Below are 10,155 nucleotides of genomic sequence, written 5' to 3' on the forward strand. Positions count from 1 at the left end.
ATAGTAATCTTAAAGAATAATCTTAAAATATAACTAGATAGAAAATGCTAAAACCTAGACTAAACCAATGTTAATGTAACCAAATAAATCAATTTTCGAACAAAAAACAAAAGTATAAAAAAAATTATAGAATTTTGGATATTAAATGACAAATACTATCAACTCATTATACAAAGTAAACAGACGAGTAGAAATGATCACTAATGACCTTGAGAATCACTATTAAAAGATAGCTTTTAAGTTCATGCTGGAACTTTCCGAAATGACTTATATTTTTTAGATATAATGGTAGCTTAATTCATAACTTACTTCCTTGGTAGGATAGCGATTTATGACCTATTGTACTGTTGAATCTAGGTAGGAAAAAATTTGTTTCTGAAGACCTCGTATGATAATTATTGACATTTTTTACACTTTTATAGTAATTTCTAAAATTATCTGATAACAAGTTTTAAAGACTGGACTTTCGTAAGTTGAGAGAAATAAAGACTCTAAGTAATAAAGACTCGTAAGTAATAAAGACTGGACTTTCGTAAGTTGAGAGACCAGCTCAAATTAACAAAAAGTAGTGATCATACCATTTCAATCTTTAGACCAAGTTAAAGCACAACTAATACAGTATAAGAACAAGTTAGCCTGTTAAATGTAAAATTGCACACAAAACGATTGAAATATGTAATACTTAACATGTAGAGAAATATTTATTTAAATACACAGGTAAAACTACTATCATTTATCAGGTAATGATTTAACCTAACTACTAGTTAAAATAAATATTTTAAACCAGCAAAGAATAAGCATAAACCTATTTAACTGTACATCTGAATCAAGACGTTAGTTGGGAAACACATACTTCACTGTAATCAAAGCAGACAATGTATACACCTTTTTGGACACGACTGTTATTATAACTCTTTTCTCGTTTGCATGTTGTTAGAAAAGTATTGATGTACATCTTGTTTACAATATTCTAAGTAAATATAATACTTTGAATTTTCGATTTATTTTTTTTCGTTATGTTTTTCGTTTGTTTTATATGTTTAAAATTAAATTAAAAAAATGTTTTTAAGGTAGTAATATAATGTTAAATCATTTGGTGTACGACTCAATAACCAAAAGGATTTTTTGCTCACCAGGTCTTAAGACCAAACTTTTTAAGCGTTTTTTTTTGTTTGATAAACAGCAATATAAAGCAAGGTTTGCATTTAATTAAAGTTTCCATCGTAATAGCTAAGCGTGCAACAGTTTATAGATGTCTAAAACAAGTTTTTAGTGTTAAATAAAGAACAATTAGATATTGTGCTGCTACTTATTGAAATTAATCAAAAGGTTTATAAAGTCTTATAAAGCACATAAATAGTGCGTGCAACAACTTTAAACATGATAAAACAATTTAATCAAAGTTTTATTTTTAAATAAAGAACAAATGTTATGCGTGCATAAACTTGCTTAGACAATGAAATAAGTTAATCAAATTTTATTGTTATAATAAGGACAAATAGCTTTATACTACTCTATATAGAAATATAACTAACTCCACTTAGTTAAATTTTGTTTATTTTTGTTTTTAATATTTTTTAAACTTCTAAAAATTAAAGGTTTCTTTTAAATTATGTTAAAAAAAACTAAAAGAGCGTAGCAGTATGAACTACTATGAAACGACCTTCTTTAGCTAAGCTTTAAGTGAACAATCATATCTAAAAAAGTGGTTCCGAAATTTTAGGTTTAGTTATTGACAAATTGTTTAAATATTTCAGAATTAATCATTTGAATTGAAACCATTTAACACTTTTAAAACTTAAGTTGTTTAAAACAAAAAACAGTTATTTAACTCATTAAGTTAAAACTATTTTGTGTTAATTTAAAATTTACTGTCGTTAATAAAATTTTTGTTTAATTAATTGACTGGTTTTTGTAATTAGTTTTGTTAAGTCTTATACCGATTCAACTACATTTTTTCTTAACAAAAATTAATGAATTATATTTGAAAACTAAATTTTAGCTATTCATTTATTTAGTAAAAAGGTCTGAAGCTTAAACTTAAAGTTTAATTTCTTTAAAATAGATGCATTCTTAATTTTTATTACTGATAATAAAAGTTTGTTTCAATCAGTTCTGGTACAAGTTTCGTTAATTTTGATTAAACAAAATTTATTTGAAAATCATTTAACTTTGCTTTAAAGAGCTTATCATCGTCTATGATAGCACCTGTAAAAAGTTAGAAATACTAAGTTTTAAATAGTTTTCCTAAATACAATATAAAATATAGTAGATAAATGTTCTAGCACTATTTTCATCCTAGTAGTAAAAAATTAGTGCGTATCTTAAGCGGGTGCGCGCTTCTTAAAGTGTGTATCTTATTGATGTACTTTCTGTATTTAATAGCACATTGTTGAACTTTGGGCTATATACACGAACAAAATTTAAAGTACATATGCTATAATATTTAACAAGATTAAGTTCGGCTTACATCCTTTTAGTTGTGTAACAGTTTGTTTATCTTAAACTTTTTTGTTTCTCGTTTTTGTTTTGCAAGTTATTTCTTAATTGGTTTAAATTGTTAATATTAAAAAAAGTAAGCTGTTAAAGAAATTATGATAAACGTTGCTGCTTTTATTAATTAATTTTATCCATTATTTAACTTAATGCGTACCTTAGGCGGGTGTGTACCCCTTAAAGTGCGTACCTTATTGGTGTATTTACTTTTTTCAAAAGCACATTGTATAGATTTGGACATGGTAGTAAATATATATTGAATATCATCTAAAGTTAGAAAAAAATCCTACAAATAATGTTGAATATGGCGTGCGCTGATTCGTGCGTATAATAACCTAATAAAATGTAGTATTTACTTGCGAATTTAAGCAGACATGGTGTAAAAACGAAGTACATTACATACTTAAAAAATTCTGAAAACTGCACTTACACAAGATAAAAAACAAAACATTTTGAAACTAGAGTATTTTTTTAAGCTTAGTTTATTTTAATCGAATAAAAAGACTAAAGCTTAAGTAAACTCATGCTGTTTTTTTTTATTTGAAAGTTTTTGCTGTTTTATTAGTTCAACTTTGTAAGTACTACTACTATAAAGTTGTAAATTTCTATATGTTATAAACTAGAGTTTTAAGTTTTATTATCTTTTGAATTTATTATTTTTTGGGAAGTGAAGCATAAAGTTATTTGTCTTAACTAAAAAAGATTGCTCAATTTACTGAAATGTAAAGAGCTTATTTAAACTAAGATGTGCAAATTAATTATTTTGTTTACGATTAGGCTTCGGTGGCAAAAAGTTGCGATCTTTTAAAGTTTAATAAAATAGTAAACTACACATAACAATGTTGCTTATCAATAATGTTACTTTAAAATCTAATTATGCATGGAAAGTTTTAAGTTGCTTATCTAGTTATGTAAAATATAAGACTATATTTGAAAAAAAAAGGTTTTAACTCTCTATTCCCTTAAATACTTAATAAATTCATATTATTTTTATTTTCAGCAACCAAATTAACCAGTAAGTTATAATGTCATTACATAGTCTTTCAAAAAAGGTGTTTAAATTAAATGCCAAAAAACCACAGTTCGAAAATTTGGACCTGGTAGTTTACAAGTAATGAATATTAAAGTAAAAATAGTCTGAAAAGATAAGCAATATACTTTGAAACTTCGTCTCCAAATCATGTGTATTTTTTTCCAATTTTCTAAAAGTATTTAATCAAGTTTAGATTTTAATTTGCATAAAGATAAACTCCAACTATCTTTAAGTTAAATTCTATTTCAGCAAACTTTTGTTTGGATTTTGTTTATGTTTAGTGTAGATACTTATTAAGTTTAGTTTAATGTTATATTGAAGTTTAGTTTTTTTAACTATTTTTTACACTAGTAAACGCTTATACATAAGTAACGATTATTATAATTATATCACAGTTGTATTTTGATCCGGGTAATTTAAGCAGTTTTCATTAACCTATTTTATCTAAATTACGCAAAAGTCAACCGTGAAAAGTTGTTATTTATTCAAAACTGACTTCGTGCAAAACACGAGCAAAAGTTATGCCGTGAAAAATTTATTACTTGTGCTAAATTACGACTTTTACAAAAGTGACAATCTGTGCAAAGGAGACCCATCCCAAGGGTAGTTTACATTTATTTGATCAGTTAACCAGTTGTCATTCAGACTATCTTCAACAAATCTTAGATATTATGCCATCATTCAATAAGGACTAGACTGCATCGCTCGATCATCTAAAACTTGTTTCGTTCTTATTTGGACTCATCAAGCAAACATAGACTTAGTATCACGGACGTGACTAGACTTTTTTGAGTAGGCTAGTACATTTTATTTTGGTCTATATTAGAGTCCTTTATATAGCAGATTTTAATATAGTCAGCTTTAAAAAAATTAAACAAACGTCTACTACTGTGTTATAGTATTTGTTTTAATGTAAGTAAATAATTATATTAATTTAATTTTTAATATATTTTAATTTACTTTATAAACAGTATGACGCTCAAAAATCTCGTCCATATAAACCAGGGTTTCCCAAACTCATTTACTAAATCGCCCCTTTTTCATAAATTTGAAAAACAATCGCCCTCCCCCCCCACGATTTTAAAAAGTAGTTTTTCTCTGGAGTACAAACTTTTGAGCCGAAAAAGTTGTGTTTGAAATGTAATTTAGTCTGGTTCTTCTTATGCACGCACTTTTGGGCTAAGTTCAAAGTAGTTTACAGGGCTTGAGAAAATACGTTACAGTTGTTTTCTTATAAGCCAAATAAAGTGTATTAAATTACTTGGTTATTTAAAAGCCTTGTGTAATCTGTTATCAATCCTGTTTAAATATGAAATGCTTTGTAACTAATGAAACTTTTAGGGTAGTGGTTGACAACTTTTGTAGTCAGCAAATCATATTTACTAAACAAATTTTTATAGTTTCAACTCGTTAAAAGAATGTTATTGCGGGCGGCATAATTAAAAAAAAAAATAATATAATATAATTAAAAAACTCGAGCAAATTAGTAATAAAATGATTTAATATTATTTTGATCTAGGAAATACTTATGTGAACTGAAAACAAAATTTAAAGTGTATTTTAAAATATTAAGTATTAAAAAACTAAATTTTGTTTAATTTGCAGAAGTAGTTTTCAAGTTACTTAGCCGGTCTAAGTTTGACTGGATTTTAACCGTACGTTACCCATCTTAAATCTTAACTTAAACCTGACATTATAATAATCTCTCATATAACGAATTTCGGACATTCAGAAGTTAATTCTAAGTAACTTTTTTAAGCTGCACAAAATGCTTAAATTATTTTATAAATAGGCATATTCTTAAATTACTAAACTAGAGATTAAAAAACTATAAAAGAATGAACAGTTTATTTTACACATAAAAAAATAAATATTAAAATATAATTTCTGATATATTTTGAGGAAGTTTGACCGACTGGTTGAATATCTCACATGAAAAATTGTTTTATCAACAGCTTCAGTTAATGCAGTAAAATTACTAATTTCAATGCTAAGATATATTATAAGCCAGTTAGTTGTAAAGTTAAAAATTTAATTTTTATCTTTTTAATTATATGTTTTGTAATAGAATACCGATAAATAGTATTTGACTTGGAATAACCTTTAGGAAACTAAACCTTAATTTTAACAATTTCTTTTTTCTTTACTTAAATTCAAAAAAAAATCAAAAGTTTTACAGTTAATTCTGTGAACAGAAAGTAATCGATTAAAAAAATCTTTTAATTGGGTTAAACTTTTTTTTTGTAACTGTAGCATTCTTTTTGATGGCTTATTTAATACTGTTTAAATTTATTTTTTCTCTAGTTATTAGCCTATAATAATTTAACAGAAGAAAATAGTGAAAAACTAAAAAATAGTTTTGAACTATTAAAATAAACAACACAATCTAAATGCTAATATATTAAAAATTAAGATAAAACAAAAAACAATTGTATTAATAGTTTAAAATTCCTTAATATATAGATTTTTAAACAATAATAAATCAAGTTAGAAAATGAGTTTAAGAATCTTTTAAATAAAAAGTTTGAAGTAATTTCAAATAGAGACCTCAAATCTATACTCTTTTATTACCAAAAAAAAATTCTGAAATAAAAACTTTATTGATTATCAAGACTTTTATATTTATACAGATTAAACTAGTAATAACAAAAATATGTCAAATAAATTTCTTTCAAACAAATACTTTAATTACTATGCTTTAAAAACTTTTAGTGTAATGTAAAACGACAAATGTAAACTACAAAATTAACCAGGTCAAAATAAAACTATTAACAGATTTAAAACATAAATCATTTAATAAATACAGTATAGTTCTGCTTGAGTTCGCACTTTGAACAAAATCAAAAATTGCAAACTCAAAAATTATTACCATTTTTTTTTACAAAATGATAAATATTTTATATGCAATAACGTTATGAATAAACATGAAATCAACTAAAACATAAAACAAACATTCATTAAAAAAAAGATCTTTATAAGATATTAAATATTATGTTTTTTTTTGTTTTATTAATATTTAGTTAGTAATAGACTTTATTAAAGTTAAATTTAAGAAAATATAAACTTGCACTTATTTTTGGGTAAAAAGAGCGAACTTAAGAGGAAGTCTACCGTAATTAATATTTATTAGGCATTATGCAAACCTGTTGTAGAAAAAATAGCTTAATAAACTTTTTATTATAAAAAGACTACTTAAATACAAACAAATCAAGTTAATAAGAAGTATTTTAAAAGATCAAGTAAAGCAAAAAAAACTTTCATAAACTAATGTCTGCTACTGAAGTCTAATATAATGTGAAGGATGAGTTTCATGACTGCTTGCAAGTTTTTCTAATCTGATTCTTGATCAGTAAAATAAAGCCTCCTTTACAAATATCTAGATAAGATCTTTTGCTCAAGATGTTGATAACTGAACTAAAAGCTTTCTCAACAACATAGCTAGAAGGAAAAATTATAAACAACAATCTAAATTCCTCTAAAATGATTGGATACTTTTGCCTTAGTTTTTGTTGAATGCAAAAGCTTTCATATCGTTCTTTGGAAAAATTTACTTAAAGTTCAAGGTCAGTTTATAAGTCTTAGGATGTTTCCTGTAAGTCGTTTACTTCAAAAAAGTCTGCCTTGAAGGGATTCATATTTTTATCTATATGATAGCTTTTTTGTGTCAAATCGAAATTTCACCACTTAATAGGTTGAAACTGTTAAACATTTTAGATTTTTAGTTTTTTTTTTTTTTTGCCTAAATTGATAAATTCCAGGTTTTTCCAGGTTTATAGGTAAATTGGCAACCCTGTTTAGTTTAATTTCTCAGTCTAACGTAGTGACTTTTCAAAAAACAATTGGAAATATCATGATGTGATAGTTAATAATAGATAACATAGATTTTTACAAACCATTTATGATCCCAAATAACATATATGTCAGGTTATAAAATGATGAGAGGGATTCCGATCGTCTATGATCTATAAAAGTTTTAATTAAGAAAATATATGAATTAAAATATGTAATTTACTTGAAAGTAGAAGTCATAAGTACATGTTTTTTTTCTCTATATTTTACATAAACAAAATAAACTTTTTTTTTAAGGTTTACCTCAGGGTCAAATATTTAACAGCAAGCTAAAATTAGTAAAGAAGCAAGATAAAAAGTAAAAATTTTATGACAGCCGAAAATTTTGAAATCGCCCCCTTACTAATTATCGCCCCCCGACTTACTAAAATCGCCCCAGAGGGCGATATCGCCCACTTTGGGAAACCCTGATATAAACAAACAAAAAACATTAAAGTCATATAGAAGATTTTGTTCGAAAGTATTAATATTTATATAATAATATATAAATAGAATATATAAATAAAGAACGAAAAAATGTTAATGAGCTAGCATTTGTAAAATATTTAGACAGCGTTAGTCGATATGAGTTATCGGTAAAAATGTGAAGACAAATTAAATTATAGTTTAAAATCAAGATCTAAAACGACATGAAAATCAAAAAACTGTTACTTAAATTTATAGAGGTATTTATTAATTATTAGTATTGTTTTGTTTTGAAAACCAACTAGATAAAGTTTCATAAAAATTCAATAACTTAAGACTTAATATGCACTTTTTTAAACATGATTTCTAAAATTTTTTAACACCGAAATCATAAAGACAATAATTCTAAAATCAAAATTTACCTTTTTCTTTTGCTGTAGTATTTTGGGGTAGTATTAATACTTGGGATTGCTATTTATCCAAACTTTATTTAAATTTGTTCTTCAAATTAAGGTTTTGGAAAATAAATGTTTTAGATGTTTTTAATTGATACAAACATTATGACAACTTACTTAATCTGTAAAAAGTTAGCTTTTAAACTAAGATAATTTAATGAAAACTAGAATAAATATTTATAAATTAAATGTTTGTTATTGACAATATATAAACATCACTACATGTAATTTAAAATTTTGATTTAAGATTCTCTAAAGTTTAAATTTAACTTTCTTTAAATTTAAATAACTTCTGTAGATAAAATTATATAGTTTTAAGTAACTTAATAAGTAAAAGTTGAAATTCCATTAAAAAAGGAATTAGTACTAAAATTTAAACAGCTTTTTTCCGGTGCATAACTTACTAAAAATATATAACAGAATGCATTTCATTTTCTTTAAATTTATTTAAGTACTTTCAAGTAGGACTCGTCAGAATTTGTTTCCTACTGGATTGGAATGAATACAAATTGAAATAAAATTATACTGCAGTTTAAAGTTTTAAGATATAAAATGACGTAATAATCAAATGTTAAAAATTCAATAAGTGCTAATGCTAAACAAACTTGGTATACTAGTAAAACTCGGTAGAATTAAAACAATCTAAATAAAGAAGCGATAAAAAATTTAAATTAAAACTATGCTTAAAAATAAAGTTTAACAAGAAATTAATTACTTTAAAATTACTAATATAAGGATTTAAAAAGTCTAGTTTGGTAAACGAACTTTTTCTGCTTACATAAACTGGGCCTTAAAGGTTGATTAAATTTAGTTGTCACTCTGGTAGTGACTACGTTGGAAAAACATCTCAAAGGTTTCATGTAAGAGTCGATCAACATGTTCCGAAAGTCTTAAAAAAGTGGTTTGATGGCCGTTCTGAGAAACCAACTAAAAAATACTTCTCGGCGATTGGGCAACATTTGTTGGACAATCCTGAGTGTGTTAAAAATTATAAAAAGGACAATTTTTCAGTCTTAGTGAGAGCGGAGAACTCTTTTCAATTGCATATTCTGGAAGCCTTATGTATTCAATCTTTAAGGCCCAGTTAATGTAAGCAGAAAAAATTCATTTACCAAACTAGACTTTTTAAATCCTTATATTAATAATTTTAAAGTAATTAATTTCTTGTTAAACTTTATTTTTAAGCATAGTTTTAATTTAAAATTTTTATCGCTTCTTTATTTAGATTGTTTTAATTCTACCGAGTTTTATTAGTATACCAAATTTGTTTAGCATTAGCACTTATTGAATTTTTAACATTTGATTATTACGTCATTTTATATCTTAAAACTTTAAACTGCAGTATAATTTTATTTCAATTTGTATTCATTCCAATCCAGTAGGAAACAATTTCTGACGAGTCCTACTTGAAAGTACTTAAGTAAATTTAAAGAAAATGAAATGCATTCTGTTATATATTTGTACTAAAATTTAGTAACGAAATTAAATGATGAAGAAGCATAAAGTATTTTTAATTGTATGAAACTTTAAAGAAAATGTTAAAGTCACTTTACTAATGTCATGGTCGAGTAGTTGAATAATATTTAGGTTAGTGTTTAGCGAATTAATAAAACCAAAACTTAAAAACTGAATAATTCTATGTCTAATATTTTAATGAAAATATCTCAAATTGGGGAATTTGCAATTTTCAAGTGCTTTAGAATTTAAACTAATAAAATTATGTTTAAGATGAATTTATTTTTCACAAGCAACTTAGTGTAAATAATCTTTATCCATCAAATTTTAATACTTTTAAAAAGAAAATTTAACTTCCAGATCAAACATAGTGCATAGTATAACTTAATTATATATGTAAATGTTTGATCATACCACTTCAATTACAAGTTTTCATTAGATTTAGACCCAGGTTATCTTCTT

Source organism: Thalia democratica, chromosome 8, assembly GCF_965202585.1.
Source record: "Thalia democratica chromosome 8, ktThaDemo2.hap1.1, whole genome shotgun sequence".
Taxonomy (NCBI): domain Eukaryota; kingdom Metazoa; phylum Chordata; class Thaliacea; order Salpida; family Salpidae; genus Thalia; species Thalia democratica.